The sequence below is a fragment of the Vicia villosa genome, linkage group LG5 (genome assembly GCF_029867415.1).
Source record: "Vicia villosa cultivar HV-30 ecotype Madison, WI linkage group LG5, Vvil1.0, whole genome shotgun sequence".
Classification (NCBI taxonomy): Eukaryota; Viridiplantae; Streptophyta; class Magnoliopsida; order Fabales; family Fabaceae; genus Vicia; species Vicia villosa.
Window position 1 is genome coordinate 35,510,438 of NC_081184.1, and position 13,029 is coordinate 35,523,466.

The 13,029-nt window shown below is 37.5% G+C and overlaps 1 non-coding gene across 1 annotated transcript; it reads left to right on the plus strand.

Annotated features, from left to right (window-relative positions):
* Positions 1-12,690: 12,690 nt before the first annotated feature.
* On the plus strand, positions 12,691-12,797 carry LOC131608378 (small nucleolar RNA R71). The gene has a single exon (XR_009285642.1). It is a non-coding gene; the product is annotated as a small nucleolar RNA R71 (small nucleolar RNA).
* Positions 12,798-13,029: the final 232 nt, after the last annotated feature.

A 13,029-nucleotide genomic window follows, 5' to 3' on the forward strand; every position in this document is an offset into this window, starting at 1 on the left:
ATCTTCTGTGCCAGACCCACTGCTCTTCAGAAACAGACATAAGACAAGTCACCTTCTGACTCATAAGATCTTGCAGATCTGTCTTATAAATGTTGTTCTTCCTCTTGCCTGTAAATAGGATTGAGCCATCCTTCTGATTTACAGCCTTGCAAGACTCTTGATTAAAGATTATATCATAACCATTGTCACTCAATTGACTGATAGATAAGAGGTTATGTGTTAATCCTTCTACAAGAAGTACATTAGCAATGAAAGGAGAGTTACCAGACTTTATAGTTCCAGAGCCAATTATCTTGCCCTTCTGATCTCCTCCAAACTTGACTTCTCCTCCAGACTTAAGCACCAGGTCTTGGAACATAGACCTTCTTCCTGTCATGTGTCGCGAGCATCCAGAGTCCAGGTACCATGACATGTTGTGCTTTGTCCTTTTTGCAGTCAAGGATATCTGCAATAGGAATAATCTTATCCTTAGGTACCCACATTTTCTTGGGTCCTTTCTTGTTAGATTTTCTCAAGTTCTGATTGAACTTGGGTTTAACATTGTAAGCAATAGGAGGAACAGCATGATAATTTTTAATGTGAGTTTCATGATATTTCCTAGGTTGTGTCACATGCTTTTTGGTGTGTGTTATGTGAAAACTTTGAGCATGTGAAGTGTGCCTAATATCATGGGAGTGGCCATACTTGAACTGATCATACAATGGCTTGTATGTGATTTTCATTTCATCAACAGGTTCAAGTTTGTATGGGGTTTCACCCTCAAAACCAATGCCGACTCTTTTGTTTCCAGACACAGCATATATCATAGAAGCTAGCTGACTTCTGCCAATACTTCTAGATAAGAACTTCCTGAAACTTAAATCATATTCTTTCAGAATATGGTTTAGACTAGGAGTGGATTTTTCTGAATCAGAAGGAGATCCAACATTATTGGATAATTTTAAAAGTTTTTCTTTTAATTCAGAATTTTCCAACTCAAGCTTCTTTGTTTCAAATTCAAATAGCTTTTTCAGCTTTTTGTATTTGAGACTAATCTGAGACTTGAGTTCCAGAAGTTCAGTCAGACCGGAAACTAACTCATCTCTAGTAAGTTCAGAAAATACCTCTTCAGAATCTGATTCTGATGTAGATTCTGATTCGTCATCTTCTGTCGCCATCAGCGCACAGTTAGCCTGCTCATCTTCAGAGTCTGAATCATCTTCTGACTCATCCCAGGTTGCCATAAGACTTTTCTTCTTATGAAACTTCTTCTTGGGATTTTCCTTCTGAAGATTTGGACATTCATTCTTGTAGTGTCCAGGCTCATTGCATTCATAGCACATGACCTTCTTCTTGTCAAATCTTCTGTCATCAGAAGATTCTCCACGTTCAAATTTCTTTGAACTTCTGAAGCCTCTGAACTTCCTTTGCTTGGTCTTCCAGAGTTGATTTAGCCTTCTGGAGATTAAGGACAGTTCATCTTCTTCTTCAGATTCTGATTCTTCAGGATCTTCTTCTCTAGCCTGAAAAGCGTTAGTGCATTTCTTGATATTAGATTTTAATGCAATAGACTTACCTTTCTTTTGAGGCTCATTTGCGTCCAGCTCTATTTCATGACTTCTCAAGGCACTGATAAGCTCTTCCAGAGAAACTTCATTCAAATTCTTTGCAATCTTGAATGCAGTCACCATAGGACCCCATCTTCTGGGTAAGCTTCTGATGATCTTCTTTACATGATCAGCCTTGGTGTATCCCTTGTCAAGAACTCTCAATCCAACAGTAAGAGTTTGAAATCTTGAAAACATCTTTTCAATGTCTTCATCATCCTCCATCTTGAAGGCTTCATACTTCTGGATTAAAGCTAGAGCTTTAGTCTCCTTGACTTGAGCATTTCCTTCATGAGTCATTTTCAAGGACTCATATATGTCATAGGCCGTTTCCCTGTTAGATATCTTCTCATACTCAGCATGAGAGATAGCATTCAGCAAAACAGTTCTGCATTTATGATGATTCCTGAAAAGCTTTTTCTGATCATCATCCATTTCTTGCCTTGTCAGCTTTACGCCTCTGGCATTTACAGGATGTTTGTAACCATCCATCAGAAGATCCCATAGATCACCATCTAGACCCAGAAAGTAACTTTCCAGTTTATCTTTCCAGTATTCAAAGTTTTCACCATCAAATACCGGCGGTCTAGTATAACCATTGTTACCGTTGTATTGCTCAGCAGAGCCAGATGTAGATGCAGGTGTAGGTGTAGACTTTTCACTTTCATCAACCATCTTTTACTGAAGCGTTTTTCTCTTCCTGAATCTTTTCTAAACACGGTTAAGTGCTTGCACCTTAGAACCGGCGCTCTGATACCAATTGAAGGATAGAAAAACACTTAGAAAGGGGGGGTTTGAATAAGTGTAGCTTTAAAAACTTGACAGATAAAAATAAATTGCACAGTTATTTTTATCCTGGTTCGTTGTTAACTAAACTACTCCAGTCCACCCCCGCAGAGATGATTTACCTCAACTGAGGATTTAATCCACTAATCGCACGGATTACAATGGTTTTCCACTTAGTCAGCAACTAAGTCTTCCAGAGTCTTCTGATCACACACTGATCACTCCAGGAACAACTGCTTAGATACCCTCTAAGACTTTTCTAGAGTCTACTGATCAACACGATCACTCTAGTTACAATCTGCTTAGTTCACTCCTAAGACTTCCTAGAGTATTCTGATCCACACGATCACTCTAGTTCCTTACAACTTAATGTAATCAATCTAAGAGTATTACAAATGCTTCTTAAAAGCGATAATCACAACTGTGATATTTCTCTTAATCGTTTAAGCTTAATCTCACTAATATATTACAAAAGCAATGTAGTGAGCTTTGATGAAGATGAAGATTCTGAGTTTTGATTTGAACAGAGTTTCAGCAAGTTGAATAAGCGTTGTTTTGTTCAGGATCGTTAAAATCGTCAACCTTGCTTCTCATCAGAACTTCATATTTATAGGCGTTGGAGAAGATGACCGTTGAGTGCATTTAATGCTTTGCGTGTTCCGTACAGCATCGCATTTAATGTTATACGCTTTTGTCAACTACCTCGAGCCTTGTTCACGCTGTGTCTACTGACGTAGCCTTTAATAGCTTTTAACGTTCCTTTTGTCAGTCAGCGTAGCTTGCCACTTGTACTTTCTTCTGATCTGATGTTTGTGAATACAACGTTTGAATATCATCAGAGTCAAACAGCTTGGTGCATAGCATCTTCTGATCTTCTGACCGTGAAGTGCTTCTGTTGCGTGATACCATCTTCTGAGCTTCAGTGCTTCTGATCTCATGTTCTTCTGATGCTTCCATAGACCCATGTTCTGATTCTGCTTCGACCATCTTCTGATGTCTTGCCAGACCATGTTCTGATGTTGCATGCTGAACCCTTTGAGACAAAGCTTCTGAGCGCTGAATTATGCGTACTCTTTATATATATTTCCTGAAAGGGAAATTGCATTGGATTAGAGTACCATATTATCTTAAGCAAAATTCATATTATTGTTATCATCAAAACTAAGATAATTGATCAGAACAAATCTTGTTCTAACATATGGTTGCAAGATGTTTAATCTTTTCAGATTCCAGATCTCTTATGATCACCTCTTGCTTCTCCACTTGTTTGCAGACTTCAGCATTTTCCCTACACAACTTATTGTACGAGGCAACTAGTTCATCATCACTGGAATCGTCATCAGATTCATAGATTCTTGTTGAAACTGTGACATGCTTTGCAGTTTCCTTTTCTGAATCTGAGTCTTCGTCAGACCAAGTAACAGTCAGTCCTTTCTTTTGCTCCTTGTGGTAGGTAGGACATTCAGCTTTAATGTGTCTGAATCCTTCATATCCATGACATTGAACCCCTTTCCCTTAATAGGGCTTCTCCTCAGCTTTGAATCTTTTGCTTGAGTCATATGTCTGACTGATGTCATAGGAAATGTTCTTTACATTAGGTCTAGACTTCTGATCAACCCTTTTAATAAGTCTGTTGAATTGTTTTCCAAGCATGGCTATGGCGTCTGATAAATTCTCATCACTTACACCATTGCTTTCTTTTGAATCATCACCTGTGTTGGTGACAAACACAATGCTTTTGTTCTTCTTTTCAACAGGCTCACAGATGCTTGACTCAAAGGTCTGGAGAGAACCAAGAAGTTCGTCCAGCTTCATGTTGCTGATATCAAGAACCTCGATGGCAATTACCTTCATATCAAATTTCTTAGGCAGTGATATGAGGATCTTCCTTACCAGTTTCTCTTCAGTAATTTTCTCACCTAAGGCTGCAGAGTTGTTTGAAATCTCACGGACATTCATGTAAAACTCATGAATGATTTCATCCTCTTTCATCTTGAGATTTTCAAACTTAGTGGTAAGTATTTGAAGTCTCGACACCTTTACCTTTGACGTACCTTCATGTGCTGTTTTGAGAATATCCCAAGCTTCTTTAGCCAGCTCACAGTGTTGCACAAGTCTGAAGATGTTCTTGTCGATACCATTGAATATTGAACTTAGGGCCTTGGAATTGCCCAACGCTAACTCTTCTTCAGATTTGCTCCATTGAGTTTCAGGAATTAGAACAGTGGTTCCATCTTCCAGAATTTTCTCAGATGTTTCCATCCACTTTCAACAGCTCTCCAGGCCTTGCTGTCCACTGACTTAATGACTTCTACCATACGGGGTTTCCAGTAGTCATAGTTAGAGCCATCCAGGATAGGTGGTCTATTTCCAAACACTAACAGTTCCTTCTCCATAGTACCAGAATTTTGTTATCCCTAGATCTCACCCAGATGTAAACAGGCAGGGTGCCTGCTCTGATGCCAATTGAAAAGTCTAGTAACACACGCTCGATGTCAAACTGGATGTTATGACATCCACAATTACGCAACACAGACAATAATAACAAACAACATAAAATAGTAAAGAACACACAGAATTGTTTACCCAATTCGGTTCAAACAACCTACTCTGGGGGCTACCAAGCAAGGGATGAAGTCCACTAATAGTAGTATCAATTCAGAGCTAAACTCCTAGTTTACAACTCCTCACTTAATCACTAACAAATGACCCTTCTACCTTGGTTCTACCTAGATATGGAATATCTCCATTCCACTCTCCCTCAATCATAGCAGTGATAACACATACACAATAAACAATTACAGATAGAAGACACACTTCAAAAGCACACCTTGATCTGCTTAAATGCTTCAATCAAGAGACACACACTCATGCTTAAAAGCTTAGAGTGACACAAATAAAACATAAACTAATTCCAACGCAATCATAAAAAAAATAGCATGGATCACAAGAGACAGTTACAGAACAACCGTTCTTCACAATACACAATCTTTTGTGTGCGTTCCAAATTAGGATTGCAGGTCTTTTTATAAGCAGTCTTGGGCCTTGGGATTTTTATAGAAACACATTAGGGTTAACAAAGTTAACCTAATTCACACGCCAACTGTCTGTTACACAATGTGCTGTCAGTAGGATCTTCTGGACGAAATATGCAGCACTCAATAAAAAGTTTCCTAAACTGATAAAAAGGATAAATCAGGAAACAAAATTAATAAATAATAACAGCTCCTGCTGTCACACATGGATGTCATGACATCGATCATGACATTCATTACAAAACTTGTATTAGCTCCACACATATATGCAACCTGCATAAACACAATCAACCAGGTATGTTTTACCAATAATGCAGCCAACATGAAAAACAACTTCAGGTGGAACAAGTTGTTGCTCTTGTTCTTGTTCATGTTGTTGCTGAGAAGAAGAACTATCATTCTGAGTAGAAGGGGAAGCCATGGAAGCACTTATGAGATTTCTGGGTTTCTTTTTAGGGTTTGAGAAAAGAGAGAAAAGGTTGCAAAAACGCATGAACTTAGAGAGAAAGAATGTGTGAAAAGAGAAAATGAGATTATGAGAGATGTATAAATAGACACGGATTTGAAACAACATGCAATTAAGTTCTGAGAATGAACAATTACAGAATACAGAGAATCAAATGCATTTAATGTTGAGTGACGTTAGGGTAAAACGTGATATTTGAAATGATTTGCACAGTTACATAGGGCGGCGTCTCATCAACTGCACGCATGCTTGTCCCTTCAGAGTGAACACGTGTTCATCTTTTGGAATAGCTGGTGACAGCTGTTTTTCTTTAAAAGAGATTCTGAATCAACTTAGACATATGAAACGTTAGTAATAACAAAATCAGAATATCTAATTGATCAACATTTTCAGAACATTTGATAAGAAAATAAATGATCATTTCAAATCTAATCCATATATAAAAAATTCTCATCCTTTCATTCTGGGCATAAATCCATACTGATATTCTTTAGAATGAACTTAAACCTATCTTCAGCAAAGGGTTTTGTAAAGATATCAGCCTATTGATGGTCTGTATCAACAAAGTTTAAAGATAAAACGCCCTTATGAACATAGTCCCTAATGAAATGATGTTTAATCTCAATATGTTTATCTTTGGAATGTAAGATTGGATTCTTAGATAAACAAATAGCAAAAGTATTATCACAGAAGATAGGAATGTTACTCTCATATATCTGATAATCTTCTAGCTGACTCTTCATCCAGAGCATCTGTGTACTACATCCAGCAGCAGCAACATATTCTGCTTCTATTGTAGAGAGAGCAATTGTAGCTTGCTTCTTGCTGTACCAGGAGATCAGATGACATCCAAGAAATTGACAACTTCCAGAAGTACTTTTCCTTTCAACTCTATCTCCAGCGTAATCAGCATCACAATATCCTACTAAGTTGTATTCTTCTGATCTTTTGTAGACTAAACCAACATTAGTAGTACCTTTCAGATACCTCAAAATTCTCTTAACAACAGTTAAGTGAGATTCTCTAGGATCTAATTGGAATCTTGCACACAGACAAACACTGAATATAATATCAGGTCTAGAAGCAGTAAGATATAGAAGAGATCCAATCATACCTCTGTATAGCTTCTGATCTACCTTCTTACTTACCTCATCCTTACCTAGAACACACGTTGGATGCATAGGAGTTTTTGCTTCTTTGCTTTCAGAAAGATTAAACTTCTTTAGAAGTTCTTTCACATACTTGGTCTGATGAACATAAGTTCCTTCAGAAGTTTGATTGATCTGGATCCCAAAGAAATACTTAAGTTCTCCCATCATGCTCATTTTAAACTCAGCCTGCATAGACTTAGCAAACTCCTTTCCAGGTGTAGCATTAGATGTTCTAAAAATAATATCATCAACATATATTTGATAAATTAAAATATCCTTTTTAAAGGTTTTACAGAAGAGATTTGTGTCCACTTTTCCTCTAGTGAAACCATTATCCAGAAGGAAAGAACTTAATCTTTCATACCAAGCTCTAGGAGCTTGCTTCAGGCCATATAATGATTTCTTTAATTTGAAAACATGTTCTGGAGACTTAGAGTCTTCAAAACCAGGAGGTTGGTGGACATATACTTCCTCATCTATATAACCATTTAAGAAGGCACTCTTAACATCCATCTGATACAGAGTGATGTTGTTTTGAGTGGCAAAAGAGATTAATAAGCGAATAGATTCTAACCTGGCCACTGGTGCAAAGGTTTCAGTATAGTCAATACCTTCTTGCTGACTATAGCCCTGAGCAACCAGTCTGGCTTTGTTTCTTACAACTTCTCCTTTTTCGCTTTGCTTGTTTCTGAAGACCCACTTAGTTCCAATGATGTTAAATCCTTTTGGTATTGGAACCAAATCCCAAACATCATTCCTTGTAAACTGATTTATTTGTTCTTGCATGGCAATTATCCAGTCAGCATCCTCCAGAGCTTAATCAACAGAAGTTGGCTCAATCAGAGATACTAGACCAAATTGACATTCTGCATTGTTCTTAAGGAATGCTCTTGTTCTGATAGGATCATCTTTCTTCCCAATGATCACTTCTTCTGGGTGAGCTGAGTTGAGTCTAGAAGATCTTATGATAATTGGCTCTTCAGAAATTCTGAGATTCTCTAATGAAGCAGCAACTTGATCTTCTGAAACTTTGCTTCTGGGTTCTTCAGAGTCTGAATTAGAGATTTCTATATCTGCAAAATTCTCAAACTGCTTTGGCTTTTCAAGACCAAGCTTATCATCAAATCTGATATTGATTGATTCTTAAACAACCAATGTTTCAGTATTGTATACTCTGTAGCCTTTAGAGCGTTCAGAATATCCAAGAAGGAAACACTTTTGTGCCTTAGAATCAAACTTATGCAGATGATCTTTTGTGTTCAGAATATAACATACACATCCAAATGGATGGAAATAAGAAATGTTGGGCTTTCTGTTCTTCCACAATTCATAAGGAGTCTTATTAAGAATAGGTCTTATGGAGATTCTATTCTAAATATAACATGCAGTGTTAATTGCTTCTGCCCAGAAATGCTTAGCCATATTGGTTTCATTGATCATGGTTTTGGCCATTTCTTGTAGAGTCCTATTCTTTCGTTATACAACCCCATTTTGCTGTGGAGTTCTAGGACAAGAGAAATCATGGGCAATACCATTTTCTTTTAAATAAATCTCAAAGAATCTGTTCTCAAATTCGCCACCATGATCACTTCCGACCTTTATGATTTTACACTCTTTCTTATATTGGATCTGAGTGCAGAAATCAAAGAACACTATATGTGACTCATCCTTGTGTTTCAAGAACTTTACCCATGTCCATCTGCTATAGTCGTATACGATGACTAATCCATATTTCTTCCCTCTGATTGATGTTGTTTTGACTGGGCCAAAAAGATCAATGTGCAGAAGTTCTAGCGGCCTAGAGGAAGAAACAACATTCTTAGACTTGAATGCAGGTTTTGAAAACTTCCCTTTCTGAGATGCTTCGCAAAGAGCATCTGATTTGTATTTTAGATTAGGGAGTCCTCTGACCAGATTAAGTTTGTTAATCTGAGAAATCTTTCTCAAACTAGCATGACCTAATCTTCTATGCCAGACCCACTGCTCTTTACTAACAGACATAAGGCAAGTAACCTTCTGATTCATAAGATCTTGAAGATCAATCTTGTAAATGTTGTTCTTTCTCTTGCCTATAAATAAGATTGAGCCATCCTTCTAACTAATAGCTTTACAAGACTTTTGATTGAAGATTATGTCATAACCATTGTCACTTAATTGACTTATGGACAACGAGTTATGAGCTAATCCATCTACTAGCAGAACATTAGTTATAGAGGGAGAGTTACCAATGCTTATAGTTCCAGAGCCAATGATCTTGCCCTTCTGGTTCCCTCCAAACTTTACTTCTCCAGCAGACTTAAGCACCAGGTCTTGGAACATAGACCTTTTTCCCGTCATGTGCCGCGAGCACCCAGAGTCCAGGTACCATGACATGTCTTCCTTTGTCTTCTTGGCTGCCAAGGATATCTGCAATAGGAATTATCTTTTCCTTAGGTACCCACATTTTCTTGGGTCCTTTTGGGTTAGTTCTCCTCAAGTTCTGATTGAACTTGGGTTTAGCATGAAAATTAATAGCAGGTACAACATGATATTCTCTATTCTGAGTAGCATGATATTTTCTAGTGTGTGCAACATGCTTCTTGGTGTGTGTAATGTCGAAACTCTTAGCATGTGATGTGAGCCTAATATCATGGGAGTGGCCATACTTGAATTGATCATACAGAGGTTTGTATGTGATTTTCATCTTATCAACAGATTCAAGTTTATATGGGGTTTCACCCTCATATCCTATGCCAACTCTCTTGTTTCCACTAACTGCATATATCATAGAGGCTAGCTGACTTCTGCCTATACCTCTAGATAAAAACTTCCTAAAACTCAAGTCATATTCCTTAAGAATATTGTTCATGCCTGGGATAGACTTTTCTAAACTAGAAGATGATTCAGCATCTTTAGATAGTTTTAAAACTTTTTCCTTAAGTTCAGAATTTTCTAATTCAAGCTTCTTAGTTTCAGATGTAAAGAGCTTCTTCAGCTTCTTGTATTTGATACTAAGTTGAGCCTTGAATTCTAGAAGTTCAGTTAGAATAGAAACTAACTCTTCTCTAGACAGTTCAGAAAATACCTCTTCAGAATCTGAGTCTGATGTAGATTCTAATTCATCATCAACAGTGGCTATCAGCACTATGTTTGCCTGCTCATCTTCAGAGTCTGACTCTTGATCAGAAGAATCTGAGTCATCCCAAGTAGCCATAAGGCCTTTCTTCTTTTCAAACTTCTTCTTGGGCTTTTCCTCTGAAGCTTTGGACACTCATTCTTATAATGTCCAGGTTCCTTGCATTCATAGCACGTCACCTTCTTTTTGTCAGATCTTCTGTGTCCGGAAGATTCTCCTCTTTCAGGCCTTTTGGAACTTATGAAGTTCTTGAACTTTCTTTGCTTACTCTTCCAGAGTTGATTTACTCTTCTGGAAATCATAGAAAGTTCATCTTCTTCTTCTTCTAATTCTGACTCTTCAGAATCTTCTTCTTTAGCCTGAAAAGCGTTAGTTCATTTTTTATTATTTGATTTTAAAGTGATTGACTTACCTTTCTTCTGAGTTTCATTTGCATCCAGCTCTATTTCATGACTCCTCAGGACACTGATCAGCTCTTCAAGAGAAACTTCATTCAGATTCTTAGCAATCTTGAATGCAGTCACCATTGGGCCCCATCTTCTGGGCAAGCTTTTGATGATCTTCTTGACATGACCAGCCTTTGTATATCCCTTGTCAAGCACTCTTAGTCCAGCAGTCAGAGTCTGGAATCTTGAGAACATTGCTTCAATGTTTTCATCTTCCTCCATCTTGAAAGCTTCATACTTCTGGATTAAGGCAAGAGCTTTTGTCTCCTTGACTTGGGCATTACCTTCATGAGTCATCTTCAAGGATTCAAAGATGTCATAGGTAGTTTCTCTATTTGTTATTTTCTCATATTCAGCATGAGAAATAGCATTCAGCAGAATAGTCCTTGACTTGTGATGATTTTTTATTTGTTTCTTTTGATCATCACTCATTTCTTGTCTTGACATCTTTACTCCACGAGCATTTATAGGATGTCTGTAACCATCCAAGACTAGATTCCATAAGTCACCATCTTGACAAAGAAAGTAACTTTCGAGTTTATCTTTCCCATATTCAAAATTTTCACCATCAAAGACTTGTGGTCTATTATAGCCATTGAAGCTACTGCTTCCATTACCATTGTTGTTTTGTTCAGGTGTAGGAGTAGATGTAGCTGTTTCAACCATATTGACTTTGTGTTTTTCTCCCTGAATCTTTTATCTAACACGGTTAAGTGCTTGCACCTAGAACCGGCGCTCTGATGCCAATTGAAGGATAGATAAACACTTAGAAAGGGGGGTTTTGAATAAGGGTGACTTTAAAAACTAGTAAGATAAAAACAATGAACACAATTATTTTTATCCTGGTTCATTGTTAACGAAACTACTCCAGTCCACCCCCTTAGAGTGATTTACCTCAACTAGGGATTTAATCCACTAATCCAACTGATTACAATGGTTATCCACTTAGAAAACTTATAAGTCTTCTAGAGTATACATATCACAACTTGATCACTCTAGGAAATCACCACTTAGAAAACTTCTAAGTCTTCTAGAGTCTACTGATCACAACTTGATCACTCTAGGAACCTTTTACAAACAATGTAAAATAATGTTTACAAGATTATAGATTGCTTCTTATAAAGCTATAATCAAAACAGTGATATTTCTCTTAAGTTCTAAGCTAAACACTCACTAAATATTACAAGAGTTTGTGAGGTTGAAGATGAAGTTCGTGAGCTTTGAATTTGACAGTGTTTTGGTATAATGCGCAAGAGTTCTCTATTGCTGCTTCTAATCAGAACTTCTATATATAGGCGTTGAGTGAAGATGATCGTCGGGTTGCATTTATTGCTTTGCGTGAATAGTACAGCGCTGCATTTAATGTTTCACACTTTTGTAAACTACCTCGAGCCATGCTTTTGCTGCTTTTACTGACTTTGCCTTTTGTAGCTTCTAACGTTCCTTTTGTCAGTCAGAGACTAGACTTAATAGCCTTTCATCTTGTACTTGCTTCTGAACTCAGATTTGTAGATAACAACGTTTGAATATTAGAGTCAATGAGCTTGGTGCAGAGCATCTTCATGTCTTCTGACTTTGAAGAGCTTGAGCGTGATACCATTCAGAACTTCAGTGCTCCTGCTTCTGACTTCATGTTCTTTTGATGCTTCATAGTCCATGTTCTGATTCTTCTTGACCATCTTCTGATGTCTTGCCAGAGCATGTTCTGATGTAGACATCCTGAACCTTCCGAGTCAGTGCTTTTGAGCGCTGAATTGTGCATACTCTTTATATATTTCCTAAAATGGAAAATGGAAAGGATTAGAGTACCACATTGTCTTATACAAAATTCATATATAATGTTATCATCAAAACATAGATTATTGATCAGAATAAATCTTGTTCTAACAGTGACTTCATGAACTCCAGCAGGTCTCTTCTGAGCATTTCTAACATTAGATCTAGTAACAGGCCATTGGTAAGTGTTGGTTGTGATGCTATGTATCAACTGATACCCTTCTTCTATGGATTTAGACAAAAGCGCTCTTCCACTAGATGCAACAAGCATGTTCCTTGAAGAAGGAACTAGCCCATTATAAAATGTCTCGAGTTGGATGTAAATAGGGATTCCATGGTGAGGGCATTGCCTAAGTAGATCCTTGATTCATTCCCAAGCTTCAAATAGAGACTCTTCATCTCCTTGCCTAAATGATGTGATTTTGTTTCTCATCTTTGCATTCTTGGAAGGAGGAAAATACTTAGCTAAGAATTTCTTAGCCAAGTCAGTCCATGTGGCAATGGAATTAGGCTCCAAGGAATTTAATCAACTCTTGGCTCTATCCCTTAGAGAGTAAGGAAAAAACCTTAACTTGAAGGCATCATCAGTCACGCTCGAAATTTTGAAGTTGCTAGCTACATCCAGAAATTGCCTCAAATGCAGATGAGGGTCTTCATTGGGAGATCCA